This window comes from Theropithecus gelada, chromosome 9, assembly GCF_003255815.1.
Source record: "Theropithecus gelada isolate Dixy chromosome 9, Tgel_1.0, whole genome shotgun sequence".
Taxonomy (NCBI): domain Eukaryota; kingdom Metazoa; phylum Chordata; class Mammalia; order Primates; family Cercopithecidae; genus Theropithecus; species Theropithecus gelada.
This window is the reverse complement of record NC_037677.1, coordinates 122,988,118-123,004,302: the sequence shown is the minus strand read 5'-3', so window position 1 is coordinate 123,004,302 and position 16,185 is coordinate 122,988,118. Positions and strand designations below refer to the sequence as shown.

Below are 16,185 nucleotides of genomic sequence, written 5' to 3'. Positions count from 1 at the left end.
CTACAGGTCATAGGGGTACAGTCTGCAAGTCATAGGGCTACATCTCCTGCAAGTCATATGGATACAGCCCCTGCAGGTCATAGGGGTACCTCCCCTGCAGGTAGTAGGGGGCAGAGCCACTGCAGGCAGTAAGGGTACTGTCCCTGTGTTCATAGGGGGTACCATATCTGCAGATTGCAGGTGCTCAGTCACTGGCAGTCTTCACTGTGCCCTGTTGACACAATTGTGCCTGTATCCTGTGCCCACTGGAGCTCATCAAACTGACCCTGGCTATCTCCTTCCAGGCTGGGGGCCCAGCTTCAGAGCCTCCCTGGATTCCATCCCTCACCCCAAAACCCAGACCCCTCTCAGCCTGACTCTGCCCACTCTCACCCTTGCCAGTTGGTCTCACTTCTTGTCCTTCCTTCACTCCCAAAACATTCATGATCAGGGTTCCCAAACCACCGGAGAGAAGCCTCTGTTGCTCCTCCTCTCTGTGCTATAAAATCCCGCCTAACCTTGCAAGCGCCTCTCAAGTCCAGCCTTTTTATTCAACCCTTACCCCCAGACCCTTTCCTGTGCTTCCTGTAATACCTGAGCTGGGCTCTGGCAGCTTTCATCTCTCAGCTGAGAGCTTTGCTATGAATTACTGTTGCTGCCTGTACTCACTGCAGTTAACTCAGCCTGAGAGTGCTCAAACTCAGCCCATGTTGCCCCCTTCTGTTCTCAGCTCATGTCCTCCTCTGAAGACACCTGTCAGGGTCCTCCTCCATGGCTCTCTCAGTTTATCCCCTTAACTTTCGAATGTGTGGAAAACCCTTCAGGAACATCCCCTTCGTCCACAAAGCCCTCCTGACTCCCCTCCTGTCTTTCTGCCCTTCACTCCCTCTCCTCTCCTCTCACTCCCATTTGAACACTCTTGGCATCCTGGTATTCTTGTGTCCCTCCAGATCACCTGCCTTCTTCCCTTCTTCACTTTGGCTTAAGGTTGTGTGGTTGCGTTGGAAAACCTTCTAGATTGTAAGAGCTGGTGGGCACACTCCACACCAAATCACTGCGAGAGGCCCTGCTGCATCTAACACAACAGACAGAATTCATCCGAATTGCATTATCCACACTTCCCAAGGTGAGCCAAGTCAGAGCCATTCAAATCATGCACCGGTAGAGGAACGGAATTCTCTGGAAGGCACGGCAGAATTCCTTCTCCGACAAATCTTTCCCTGATGATTCTTGGTTGGAGCAAGTATTAAAATTAATTTGGACTCCTAGAGCATCTAGCCGAAGATACGACCCAGCAGATAGGAGACAACAGTGGAAGGTATCTCAGTAATAAAGATTTGCTCACTGAGCACAGGCCACACCATCCTTCCTGTTGCCTGGTCTGATCTCAAGGCTCTCATTCTCCATAAGGCCTTTAAATAAATATTTGGGGCTAGTTCTCCCGATTTTACTCACAAGAGAATTTTTAAATGGGCTTATCAGATAAAAATAAATTTTTACTTTATCAGTCTACAAAGAAAACAGGAAGCATGAATTACTGAAAAGACTGTTTCCCCAATTCAAAGATGTTCACTTGTACACTTTTATTATCGTCCTTCACAGACACTGTGAGGTTGTATGTTTTTATTAAGATGCTTGGGAAGAAAAGATCAATTTATGTCTATTGATTGGAAGTGGATTTAAAGGACAATTGTACTTACAATTAAAATAATGTAAAAACACTGAGTTTCCAAATGATAAGGAAAATGACTTTGTGAGGAGTTATATTTCCCAATTGCCTTGATTTTATTTTGCAAGTGATTTCCCTTTATATTCCACAAAGCAGCTAAGTAATAAACCTTGCAGTGACACCATAGATATAAATCTACTTGGCAACTAGCATAAAGTTTATTAATAATCTACAAATCACCATATTTTATGGTTCTCTAAAAAATGCTGGGAAATCCTGGAATTGGAGCAAATGGTGAAGTTACACTATCAGACTTGTACTGGATGTAGCTGTTTTATGGTGAGGTTGTGATTCAAGTCATTGTTAAAATTCCTTTAAATGAGCAGTTTAAACTTGTCATTAAAAAAACCAAATGCCCACATTTTGTTTTAAGATTTAATTGACAAATAAAAGTTGTATGTATTTATGGTGAATGATACGACGTTTTGATATATGTATATATTGTGAAATGATTACATGCAGGTAACATATCCATCACCTTGCATACTTTTGGTGAGAACATTTAAGATCTATTAATACTACTCCCAGTAATTTTCACATATAAAAAAGCTTTATTATTAACTATAGTCATCATGCTCTACAATAGGTATCCAGAATTTACTCCTTCTGTTTAGCTGAAACTTTGTACCCTTTGACCAACATCTCCCAGATTCTCCCCTGCTAATGCCTAGTAACCAACATTCTACTCTGCTTCTATGAATTTGATATTTTTAGATTTCACATATAAGTAGGATCATACAGTATTTATCTTTCTGTTCCTGGTTTATTTCACTTAGCATAATGTCCCCCAGGTTCATCTCTGGTGTTGTGGATGACAGGATTTCCCTCTTCTTTAATGCTGTATAGTATTCCATTGTATGTGTATGTGTGTGTGTGTGTGTGTGTGTGTGTATATCAATAGACTATGAGAAATTGTGTACATATATATCATATATGTATGATGTATATATACATATATGTGTGTATATGTACACACATATGGAGAGAGAGATATATATATATCAAAAGACCAATCAATAGGCATAAATTGATATTTTCTTCCCAAGCATCTTAAAAAACCACGACACCTCACAGTGTCTGTGAAGGACAATAATTCACACACACACACATACACACACACTACATTTTCTTTATCCAAGAAAATGTTTCTTTGTTGACTTTCTGTCTTGATGACCTGTCTAATGCTGTCAGTGGAATATTGAAGTTCCCTACTATTATTGTGTTGCTGTCTATCTCATTTCTTAGGTCTATTAGTAATTGTTTTGTAAATTTGGGAGTTCCAGTGTTAGATGTATATATATTTAGGATTGTGATATTTTCCTAAAATTGGATAAGGCCTTTTATCATCATGTAATATGCCTCTTTGTCTTTTTTAACTACTGTTGCTTTAAAGTTTGTTTTGTCTGATGTAAGAATAGCTACTCCTTCTTGCTTTTGGTGTCCATTTGCATGAAATGCCTTTTTCTACCTCTTTACTTGAAGTTTATGTGAGTCCTTATGTGTTAGGAGAGTTTCTTTAAGGCAGCAGATGGTTGGCTGGTGAATTCTTATCCATTCTATAGTTCTGTATCTTTTAAGTGCAGCATTTAGGCTATTTACATTTAATATTAGTATTGAGATGGGAGGTACCATTTTATTCATCGTGCTGTTTGTTGCCTATGTACCTTGCTTTTTGTTTTCTTTGTTTTTGCTTTTTAAATTGTATTTTTGTTTTATAGATCCTGTGAGATTTATAGATTATGCTTTAAAGAGGTTCCGTTTTGATGTGTTTCCAGGATTTGTTTCATGATTTAGAGCTCCTTTTAGAGTTCTTGTAGTGGTGGCTTGGTAGCGGCAAATTCATATATAATGCTTAGTTTCACTGGATACAAAATTCTTGGCTGATAATTGTTTTATTTGAGGAGGCTGAAGATAGGGCCCCAATCCCTTCTAGGCTGTAGGGTTTCTGCTGAGAAATCTGCTATTAATCTGATAAATTTTCCTTTATAGGTTACCTGGTGCCTTTGTCTTAGAGTTCTTAAGATTCTTTCCTTCATCTTAACTTCACATAACCTGATGACAATGTGCCTAGGCTATGATCTTTTTGAGATGAATTTCCCAGGAGTTCTTTGTGCTTCTTGCACTTGGATGTCTAGGCCTCTAGCAAGGCCAGGGAAGTTTTCCTCGATTATTCCCCCAATATGTTTTCCAAACTTTTAGATTTCTCTTCTTCCTCAGGAATGCTGATTATTCTTAGTTTTAGTCATTTAACATAATCCCAGACTTCTTGGAGGCTTTGTTTATATTTTTTTATTCTTACGTTTTTTGTCTTTGTTGGGTTGGGTTAATTCAATGACCTTGTCTCCAAGCTCTGAATTTCTTTTTTCTACTTGTTCAATTCTATTGCTGAGACTTTCCAGAGCATTTTGCATTTCTATAAGTGTATTCACTGTTTCCTGAAGTATTGATTGTTTTTCTTTATGCTGTCTGTTTCCTTGAATATTTCTCCCTTCACTTCTTATATCGTTTTTTGGGTTTCCTTACGTTGGGCTCCAGCTTTCCCTGGTGCCTCCCTGATTAACCTAATAACTAACCTCCTGAATTCTTTTTCGGATAAATCAGGTATTTCTTCTTGGTTTGGATCCTTTCCTGGTGAGCTAGTGTGATTTTTGGGGGGTGTTAAAGAGCCTCATATGTTTTGTCATATTACCAGAGTTCCTTCTCATTTGGGTAGGCTCTGTCAGAGGGAAGGTCTAGGGCTGAAGGCTGTTGTTCAGATTTTTCTGTCCCACAGGGTGTTCCCTTGATGTAGCACTCTTCCCTTTTCCTATGGATGTGGCTTCCTGAGAACTGAGCTGCAGTGATTGTCTTCTCTCTTCTGGGTCCAACCACCCAGCAGGTCTACCAGGCTCTGGGCTGGTACTGGGGGTTGTCTGCACAGAGTCCTGTGATGTTAACCATCTATGGGTCTCTTAGCCATGGATACCAGCACCTGTTTCAGTGAAGGTGGCAGGGGAATGAAATGGACTCTGTGAGGGTTCTTAACTTTGGTGGTTTAATGCTCTATTTTTGTGCTGTTTGGCCTCCTGCTGGGAGGTGGCACTTTCTGGAGAGCATCAGCTGTGGTAGTGTGGAGAGGAACCGGCAGTGGACAGGGCCCTAGAACTCCCAAGAGTATGTGCCCTTTGTGTTCGACACCAGTGTGGGTAGGGAAGGACCATCAGGTTGGGGCAGAGCTAGACATGTCTGAGCTCTGGCTCTTCTTTGGCAGGTCTTGCTGTGGCTGCTGTGGGGGATAGAGGGTGAGGTTCCCAGGTCAGTGGAATTACTTACCTAGGAGGATTATGGCTCCCTCTGCTGAGTCATGCAGGTTGTCGGGGAAGTGGGGGAAAGCCGGCAGTCACAGGTCTCCCCCAGCTCCCATGCAATCCAAAGGGCTGGTTGCACTCCGTAATAGCACCAAGTCTGTTTCCAGGCAGTGGGCAAGCAGGGCTAAGAACGTGCCCCAAGCTACCTTTCTCCCAGCTGTGAAAGAAAAAGGCTTTAGTTCTTCCCCTACCTGTGGAGTCTGCATGCAAGATTCATACCCTCCCCTGAGTTCTGGCCAGGAGGCTTCTTGACAGGTTCAAATTGTTACAGAGTTCAGCTGAAGGTTTCCTTCATCTTGTGGCATTTTCCCTGAACCTCTGGCTGCCCTCCCAAAGGATTCCTGTGATGCCTGGCAGGAATGGCCTGCTTGGGGAACCAGAGAGCTCCAAGGGCCTTTCCTGCTGCTTCCTCTACCCCTGTATTTTGCTCGGCCCTTCTTAAACTTCTGTAATGCAAAAGTGAGCTCTTTTGATGCTGTTCTATAAATCCCATAAGCGTTCTTCATTCATTTTCATTCTTTTGTCTTTGACTAGATATTTTTAAATAACCTGTCTTCGAATTCACAGGCTCTTTCTTCTGCTTAATTTGTCTGTTAATGCCTTTTATTGACTTTTTAAATTTCATTCATTATATCCTTCAGTTTCAGAATTTCTATCTGGTTCTTTTTAATTATTTCAATCTCTCTGTTAAACTTCTCATTTTATTCATGTATTGTTTTCCAGAAGTCATTTTTTTTTCTGTGTTCTCTTATAGTTGGATGAGATTCCTTAAAACAATTATTTTGAATTCTTTGTCAGATGATGCATAGAGTTCCATTTCTTTGGGGTCAGTTACTAGACAATTATCACATTATTTTGTTGGCATTATGCTTGCTTGCTATTGTTTTTCTGTTTCTTTTTGCCTTGCAATGATGTCTGCACATTTGATGGAGCAGTCACCTCTTCTAGGTTTTAAGTACTGGTTTCATTGGGGGAAAAAAGTCATCCTTTTCAGGTAAGTGCAAGAACACTCGGTGGAGTGTGGCAGTTCTAGCTCTAGTGAGGGTGCAGTGGCATAGCTGTCAGCTGAGGTTGACAATTGCCAATATTGCAGATGTCTTCAGTGGCCAAGGCTGTGGTTGTCTACAGCAGCAGCAAGGGTTCTGAGGGCCTTCAATGGCAAAGGCTGCTGGGATCCTCCTGATAGCTTTTTCTACCACCAGGAATGTCATGGCCAAGGGGATTTCTCTTGAACTGGATCTGGCTGTTAGGTGCACTCATGGTGATGTTGACACTGGTGTATGATGTATGGTACCAATGGAGTGGCCATGACACCAGGGTCTGGGGCATGGGTACATACGGAGGGAACACAACTCCAGGGTCTGGGGCAGCAGTTGTATAGGTTCTCAGGCATTGGCACCCCCAATGCCATGTTGGTAATGGCACACACACATACTTTTAAGAGATGCCATGTGGCCTGATTGTGTATACCAGATATACACACACATACATCATACATATACACGTGTATACATATACACACACAGATTAAATTCTATGTAACAGGTACAAATAATTTTGAAAACTGAGAACTAGTTATAGCTGTTAATATCCTATAGTTGATCTCATTTTTCTTCTTGGTTTCCTCTAGCCAAATACTAACCACAATGCATTCCAGAGGAGAACCAGATCCTTCAGATTCCTTTGAAAAATATGTTATTTGTTGTATACTGTATTATTTTAGAAGTGTGTAGTGCTCAGTGTATGTTAAAAGCATTGATAAATCCTACAGAAAAAAAGTGTTTTTTATGCTTAAATTTGTTTAATCCTATTTTTCCTAAATTATTTTTTGGACCTTGAAATGTTTTTATCTAATTCTCGATAGTCTGCTTTGGAAACATTACTTTAGGAATCTACAATGCTTTGCCAATGAAACCCCCACTGGAGTTTCAATTTGCCATTTTCCATAGAAATCTGGCACTGTGAGAAAGTGGTCTTACCCTCATTACCTGCATCCTTTATGTCGAGCAATTCCAGGAAGTGACGGCTGAGGGTCCTGGGGTTCCTCTGGGCAGTCGGGTTTGGTGCAGGTTTCCATCTGTGGCTAGCTTTGCCTCACTGGAAGCTCGCCTAACAATGCACCCTGCCTGGAGCTGTCTCTGTGTGTGTACCCCAGCATCTGTAACAATGCCACCATGCTGGTGCCCAGCACAAAGTCCTCTGGAAAAAGTGGAGTCAGTCACATTCCCATTAGAAAGTCTTCACAGATGTCATAGTGTGAAATAACCACAGAAAACAAGATCAAGGGGGAAGTCTCATCCATACCAATTATATGAGAGAATAGCTGCAAGAAGCAATAAACTGCCAGAGAACTAACTGCATAACAAGGGCACAGGCTGGCCTTCCACAGCATTGCCTTCACATGCAGCTACTTCAGACTATGGCTTCAGGGACCCTGCAGCTGGGGGCCTGTTTGTTGCCATGGTATGGAGAGGTTCTGTAAACATTCAGAGTAGGGTTCCCAGATTTATCTAATGAAAATACAGGATGCCCAGTTAAAATTGCATTTCACATAAATAATGAAGCTTTTTAAGTATAAGTGTGTCCCAAATATTGTATGTCCCATATTTATGCTAAAACATATTTGTTGTGGATCTGAAATGCAAATTTAACTGAGCAGTCTTTATTTTATCTGGCAATATTTCCTCAAAGCCTCCAAACCCATGTAGGGACTTGGCTTTTTTCCTTCTCACTCTTACTACGTTCTACCAAGGTAACAGTGGTCCTGAAACCCAGGCAGGCTTCAGAATCACCCAGAAAACTGCTAAAGCCACAGACCGCCGGCCTAGCCACGGAATTTCTGATTTCGATGACCTGATATAGGGACCGAGTATTTGCATTTGTAACAAAGCTCCAGGTGATGTTGATGCAGCTGGTTCAGGGACTGGAAGGTAACTAGAAGCCACAGAGATGTTGACATTTATGTGAAAATACAATCCCTCTTTTGAGAACTTCAACCTTATATCTTTTGTGGAGAATAAAAGTCCCACTGGTTCCATCAGTACTCAACTCTCAGGTCTCTTGTCTACTTACTTTGAGAATAGAGGTAATTTACCTGCCCACAAAACCCCTGTAAAGAGGAGAGAACACTAGCTTGAGTGGGTTGCTGTAAGGATGAATCAAAACATGAATTTGGGGGATAGGTGCCCAGTAGAGAAAGGAACGCCGGGGGAATAGTGGTCGTTGGCATTGCCATTAGCTTCTTCATGGTTAATAGAGCACCTTCATATGGACCACTCCCAGCACAGTGGCTCATACCTATAATTACCAGCATTTTGGAAGGCTGAGGTGGGAGGACAGCTGAGGCCAGGAATTTAAGACCATCCTGGGCGACAAAAGACCATCCTGGGCAACAAAGTGAGACCCCATCTCTACAAAATACAAAACAAAAATAACAACAACAACAACAACAACAAAAACCCTGTTATTTAGGGGAGGCTGAAGTGGGAGGATCGCTTGAGCCTGGGAGGTCGAGGCTGCCACTGCAGTGGCATGATTGTGCCACTGCACTCCACCCTGGGCAACAGAGTGAGACCCTGGCTCAAAAAAGAAAAGTTTTTAAAAAATGATTCTGCTCCCACAATGGGTGCAGAGGAACCAAATCTTAGCATAAGTAGCTTGTCCCAAAGTACATAGCAAAGCAAAGGCCTAAGGTGACCCCAAGTTTTTAGACTTATACATAAGAAAGCTTTATCAGTTTATGGAGGCCCAGGCAAGCCAAAGATATCATCACATATATGTCATGAAAGTATGATGTTTAATTTTCTAATGCTCATTTTTTTTTTTTTTTTGTAAAAAGAAACTGAATTTCCTGTTGTGTTTAGTGAGGTCATTAAGAATTTGAGGGCCGGGCGCGGTGGCTCAAGCCTGTAATCCCAGCACTTTGGGAGGCTGAGACGGGCGGATCACGAGGTCAGGAGATCGAGACCATCCTGGCTAACACGGTGAAACCCCGTCTCTACTAAAAAATACAAAAAATTAGCCGGGCGAGGTGGCAGGCGCCTGTAGTCCCAGCTACTCGAGAGGCTGAGGCAGGAGAATGGCGTAAACCCGGGAGGCAGAGCTTGCAGTGAGCTGAGATCCGGCCACTGCACTCCAGCCTGGGCGACAGAGCGAGACTCCGTCTCAAAAAAAAAAAAAAAAAAAAAAAAAAAGAATTTGAATCACTGAATCCTAGAGACTGGGTGTAGTTGCCCATCTTTCAGCTGATTTCCTTTCAACTTCAACAGTGTGCTCATTGCAGAAAATAGTCTGTATCACTTTGTTAGCCACTGCTGAGCTCCCCTGGGAGGAAATGCATGTTTTGGGCAACTGACAGGAGTCCTCCACTGGGATTCATGTTGTAAGTTTCTGGTCTTGGGTAAGAATCTGGTTAGTTTGAGAGTCTCTGATCCTGTCAACATTGGGGCAAACTGAATTTGCACAGGTAGAGCTTGTTGTTCTGTGGGTCTTTGGCACCACGGGCAACCTGAATTAGGAGGTGATGTGTACCAGCCTTCCTTAGCAGTTCCTATAGCTTTTATGGGGAACCCTTTGTCTATTACTGGATCTCTTGTGGAGTAACCAGTCCATTAAAAAAATGTTAAGCACTGGATATCTTTTGGCCATAGGAATGGAGTGCGAATGGGAAAAAGCAAGGATATTAGGGGCTGAGAAGAGACTTCCCTGTCCTCTAGGAGTTCATGTGCCACTTGCGGAGAGAGTTGGCCAGGCAGACAGCTGCAAACCACGTCTAGAATCATATAGGAGAAGACCCCTAGGGAGCCAGAAAGAGAAGGGGACTGAGTGCTTTTGGGTCCAAGAGGTAGAGCAACATGGGCTCAGGGAGTACATCAAGATTCCATTTCTCTCCCAAAATGTTTTTAATAGACATGGTCGACTTGGGGGGTCTGGGATCCTCCAGCTGGGGAAGCAAAGCTCTGGTCCTGGGCCTCATCTGCCATATTGCATCAGGGGTCTCTCCTTGGAAGATCTGGGGAGGCTTAGGGCTGCCAGTGTTCATGGGAGGACATTCTCTTCACCACCTCCCCACCAAGGGTGCAGACCCTTTATCAAATCCATCTAGTAGCTCCATAGCACCCTGTCTTTCCATGGAAGCTCCAAGATGGGACCCCATTCTGAGCTCAAACTCAAGGGTAAGTCTCTGTGTGCAAGAGAATGATCTACCCTTCCTTTACCAGGAAGCCCTATACACCTTGCTTCTCAAACTGAGTATGCAGAAGGAAATCAAATTTTTGGAGACTCTCTGGCTTATTTTTTATTTAATTTTATGTTCCTTCACCAGAAAGTTCTCAGAACCTATTGTCTTTCCAAATTGTTACATCAGCAGCTCTCTCACGTGTCTGGACAGTAATTGGCACATGGCATCACTTTCATACCAATACCAACCTCTGTGTGGCTTCCACTCACCTGACAGGGTTCTGAAACAAGCTGCCTGCCATGTGCACATGTCATTCAGCAGAGGATTCCACAGAAGATTAGAAGTGATTTTAGAAACAGGATAATGTTTAGAAAATGAGAATCCAGCATAAGATTTTATCATGAGAGCACTTCAGAGCCAAACCACCTATGAGTCATTAACTCACCTTCATATGGTGTCACCTGTGCTGTTTAATTTCTGGAGGGCTAATTTGGTCCAAGATAGACCACTCTCCTATTGCCTACATCAAGAAAATTAGAGGGTCCACCAGGGTGAGTCGAACAGAAATTATGTACAAGTTTAAACCCTGAGAACCTTGTATTTAAACCCTGAGAACCATGATGGAATTACTCTAACGGCCAGCGGCAGAGACCCAGTGGCTTTGAAATTGCATGATGCACAGCCTTGTGATCTTAGAATTTACAGTTGTTAGGGGTTCCCTTAAACACACCCATTTCCATTCTTTTGTGAAGGTCCAATCTTTAATACGAGATTCAGGGAGGTAGAGACTTGGCGTCTATACTCCAGGCTGGCTTGTGGACTCCCTGCTGATTTCTCTCCAACAGGTATCTCTTGGTTTTGGTGTTTCTAAGATAGGGGAAGCAAATGTCTAAAACATCCTTCAAAGTGCTCGGGCTGACTTCAGAAAAGAGGCTTCTGGAGGGCATTGTCCTAATAAATCGTGTGAACTTGATTATCATTTAGATTACCTCTTCAGTAGGGAAAATAAAGTTTGCAACCAGAGCTGTAGATAAGGGCTCTGCAGGCAGGAAAAACAGCCCAACCCCACAAACAACCAATCATGCTGGTGGCAGGGTGATCTTTGCTGCCTTCTGGTGACACCGTCAACTGTCTGAATACTGAGGCCACTTGTCCTTGTGTATGTGTGTGTGCCTGTGTGTGCATACAGGTGATATGAGGATTACAATAAACACCCACATGTGTTTATAGAGATTAATGGGATGTCTGGGCTTTGACCTTACCAGAGTAGTTCTCAGAAGCACCCAAATCTTGGTACCTGGTTGTGTGCTGACTTTGACACAGGCAAGGGCTTGAGGAAGTCTGGCCTTACCAAATTAAATTAGCAACAGACACTGTAGTTTGGATCCAATAATGAGGCAGATGCAAGACTTTTTGGGGAAAAAAGTATTTTCCAGAAATATAGAAATGGGCAATTTACCTTAGTAATTTTATCGGGGGGAACCCTCCTCTATTTGAATAATTCGAGGTAAACACAACTGCAGTCTCTTCCCTCCATATCAGTGAATTAGAACACATGAAACTTCAAGGAAAATCTGTAAGAGACCCATAAGCAGGCTGAAAATGGTTCTCACCTGCCACTGTAATTTTATGCAGGCAGAATTTCCATTAAGAGTAATTTCATAGATAAGATTTCTCTGTTTTTTTTTTTTTGTTTTTTTCAAACGAAGCTCATGCAGGATGGGTTTCCATTCCATGAAGTGAAATCCCTGTGGGTCATGCTGTACATGTCCTGAAGGCAATTGCACCAGGCCAGGGAAGATGGCAGTGTGCAGGTAGCCATGGGAGTCTTCTGCCCTGCACAGGAAGAAACTGAGTTGTGGGACGAGGAGAGATGAATCAAGGATGACTTATCTCTTGCTGCAAGCAGGTCCATGTGGCCCTGGGCCACCATTTTACCCACCCGCACCCACCACAGGCTATTGGGGAACATGCCTCTCTACTTCATGACCTAGCTCAGCTGTCTCCTATTATGGCGTCTTCCCAGATGCCCCTCTTCCCTGGTGGACCTGACCACTCCCTTCTGAGGTCTCCCCTCACCCTGTGCAGACTGCTTTTGGCATCTAAAGGCCTTATTTACCTCATTCTCATCCTGGGCTCGGAGCTCTTAGTTTTATTTATCTTTGTGTCCCTATCGCTTAGCACCCAGGAGATAAAAACTTAACAATGGTCAAATGAATGGGTTGCTTAAACCCAAAGCCTGGGAGTCACCCTTGATTCATCTCTCCTGGCCCCTACAATTCAGTTTCTAACTGTATAGGGTAGAACAGTCCCATGGCTACCTGCACGCTGCCATCTTTCCCCACCTGGCTGCAATTGCCTGACCTGTCTCACTGCTGCCATTTTTGCATCTCTGCGGTCATCTTTTAGCAATAAAAATCAGATCTCATGTTTAAAACTCCACGCAGCTCTGCATCTCTCTTACTCTGGAGGCAAACTCCTTAACAGGCTTGCAAAGCTCCTTAAATAGGTTTGCAAAGCCCAGCATGGGTGGTTTTCAATTCTAGGGCATATTGGAGTCATCTGGAGATTTGGTTGAGATTCCAATGCCAACACACAGGAATCTTTGCCAAATCCCCAGGAAGTTGTAAGGCATCACCTGGGTGGAGAACCAAAGTAATCTTAGCTCTCGCCTCTGCACACTCCCTCCCCACACAGTCACAATGACCCACTTTCAGTTCCTGCTGCAGAAGCTCACTGTGCCCTTCTCCCAGATCCTCCCACAGTTGACTCTTGTGGTCATTCAGGTCTTGGTTTAAAGATCTCCTCCCCCATAGGGACTTCTTGCCTCTCCAGTGCCCCTTTGATAAATGGTGGCATTTCATTTTCACCAGAGCATTTGCCGGATACTTTAGCTGGTTTGTGACTTGTCCAGCTTCTCCTGAAACAAATGAAATCTCATGAAGGGAGGATCTTATCTGTTATTTTTGTTTCTGAGCATCCCCTACCAACATAACTGCTCGTTAAATGTAGAAGGAAGGAGAAAGGCATATCTAAGAAATGAATTTTGGATTGGTTTTGGGAAATGGAGGAGCGCTTGGTCAGGGCTCCCGAAACACAGTTTCTGCAACCACGAGCCACTTCCTCTCTCAACGTGCCCAAAGCTTCTCCAGTGAGTTGTGTTCCTTTCACTCAAGTGAGATTGGGAGCTGTTTGCAATGCACTTGCCCTATTTCAAACCACTTCTTCACGTCTCTTTCCTCTAGGCTAGGAAAGACCCTGCTATTTATCAGATGAGCTTGGGAACCATTAGGAAAACTCCAAGTCAGCAGCAATCAACTTGCAAATACTTTCTGGGAGTGTGGGTTGAGGTCACCAGCAGGGGAAGCCCCTTTGGACACAGTCCTGCTTATTTTGCACCTAACATAGGCTGCTGGGCCCAGAATCAAAAGTTCTGCATGGCACAGCAGGCTGAGCCAAGTTGAGGAAACACAACACTGGAGGTGTCAGAGAGCTCACATTTGCTTTTGTTTCCTCTTGGGAATCAAACCAAAGCTTAATTGTGGTATCAGGTGTTCTAAAGAAACAAACTGGAAAAAAAAAAAAAAAATCTCGCTTTCCAGAGTAGACCACATACAGTTGAACCAAGATGATCAAAATCTTACAAATGGTATTTGTAATGTTTTTAATCTCCTCAGGACACCATCTGTCTACCCTGGTCTCACCCTACTCTTGAGTAGCCCATGAGGATTGCTAAGCTGGACTTGAATCTAATTCTTTGTACAAGGTTTCTTTTCCCTAAGTAGAATAAGTGACTGTCAAGAGTCACATATTTGCTTGCCCAAGGGCCTGGGAGGTATCTTGGCCCATTGCAGTCTCCATGGTGATGTTATTTTCTCACTGCTTCTTCTTGCAAATTGCTCTAGGGAAAGCTGGGAGATTTCCTTGTCCTTAGAGGCCTCATACCTAGTGTAGGGATTTTTCTATGGGTGGGGTGACCTTGCACCCTGGCACTTCTCTCTAGAAGACCATGATTCTGTTGCTAAAAAGAAGCATTCAAAGTCATTGTTCTCCATAAAGTAAGTTAGGTGTTAACACTGTACTTCACACCCTTATTTAATTTGTCAAGATCAACTCTGTTTTTGGTCAGTTGTCAATACAGCCACTTAGTTGGAAATACTCTGATTTCTTTTTCTTGTTTCTCCTTTGAGTCTTGTCTTTGAAGTTAAGTGATGGTGCCATATTCTTTTTCATGTTTGAATAACCAGATGGGACAAGCTCAGCCACTGTGTTGTTTTCCATATTGTAAGTCAGTAGCCGTGTTGTGTTTCTCCAGAGAGGAAGAAATTTCTTAGGCTCCTTGGCTCTATCCCACCTTCTTAGATATTCCTAGAAAATTCTGTCTATTCTCAAGCCTGAGAAATATTTGGTTGCTCCACTGGATTGATGAGCAAAGGGACAGGCCCGGGTTGGAGGAGATGAATAGAAACAGACCCAGGACTTCACTGGGGATCGCAGGAGGCCCACTCCAACTCTGATGCTTGGCAAGGGGCCAAGTTGCCTGTCTGCTTCTGCTGAATGAGCAGGTTGCTGCCCAGGTGTTTTAGGAAGCATGGCAGTTGCTCAAACACACCTCCATGCAACAAGCGCCCCAGGAGCATTTACATATGCGAGACCCTTTGTTAATCTACACGGCTGAGTGTCTCATGGAAATTTGAGTTATTGGAACAGGCCTTTTTCAACTTTTGCAAAAGGATATACACTTTTTTTTTTAAACACACACCACTTTTAAGTGTGCCATCTATGAACATCATTATGATTAGTAATATGTACTTAGAATGAAAAAATCCCAGTCTCATAGTGATTTTTAGCTACTGTGTACTTTCTTAAAGGATACTGAGCATACATGATCATTATGTTGTGGTTCGTTACCTTTCCCCTCATTAGGAAGAGGACAAGGTGGTCTTCATCTTGCAGAGGCTGAGCAACCCTGAGACAGGGCTAAAGACAAGAGTGACACCTCCTTCTTGCAAAATGCCCTAGGGGTAGGTGGGGGATTTCCTTGTCCTTAGAGGCCTCACAGACCTAGTGTAGGGATTTTTCTATGGGTGGAATGACCTTGCACTCTGGCACTTTTCTCAGAAAACCATGACTCTGTTGCTAAAGGAAATATTGGGGGAACCCGCCCCCAATATTTCAATGTAGGTTCTTTTATTTTCCATAAGTGTTGGCCAGCTGAGAAATTATAAAGAGAGGCATTTTACAGCTGGGCCTCCGGGGGTGACATCACATATCGGTAGGACTGTGTTGCCTGCCAGAGTCTCAGACCAGCAAGTTTTCATTAAGGGTTTTAAAAGGGGAGGGGGTGTAAGAACAGGGAATAGGTACAAAGATCACATGCTTCAAAGGGCAAAAAGCAGAACTACAAATAAGGGTCTAACAAAGATCACATGCTCCTGAGGGAACAGGATAAAGGGTAAAAACAGAACCACTGATAAGGGTCTATGTTTAGTGGTGCACGTATTGTCTTGATAAACAGCTTAAACAACAGAAAACAGGGTTCGAGAGCACAGAACCAATCTGACCACAAATTTACCAGGGCGGAGTTTTTCTCCACCCTAGTAAGCCTGAGGGTACTGCAGGAGACCAGGGCATATCTCAGTCCTTATCTCAACCGCATAAGACAGACATTCCCAGAGCAGCCGTTTATAGACCTCCCCCCAGGAATGCATTCCTTCCCCAGGGTGTTAATATTAATATGCCTTGCTAGGAAAAGAATTTAGCAATATCTTCCCTACTTGGACGTCCGTTTATAGGCTCTCTGCAAGAAGAAAAATATGGCTGTTTTTGCCCGACCCTGCAGGCCGTCAGACCTTATGGTTGGCTTCCCTTGTTCCCTAAAAATCGCTGTTATTCTGTTCTTTTTCAAGGTGATCAGATTTCATATTGTTCAAACACACATGTTTTACAAT

General features: G+C 43.3%; 1 protein-coding gene across 4 annotated transcripts in view; it reads left to right on the top strand.

The window, feature by feature from the left end:
• C9H10orf90 (chromosome 9 C10orf90 homolog) overlaps positions 1-16,185 on the top strand; it is a 244,944-nt gene that overhangs the window by 223,411 nt on the left and 5,348 nt on the right. The gene's annotated exons all lie outside the window — the stretch shown is intronic.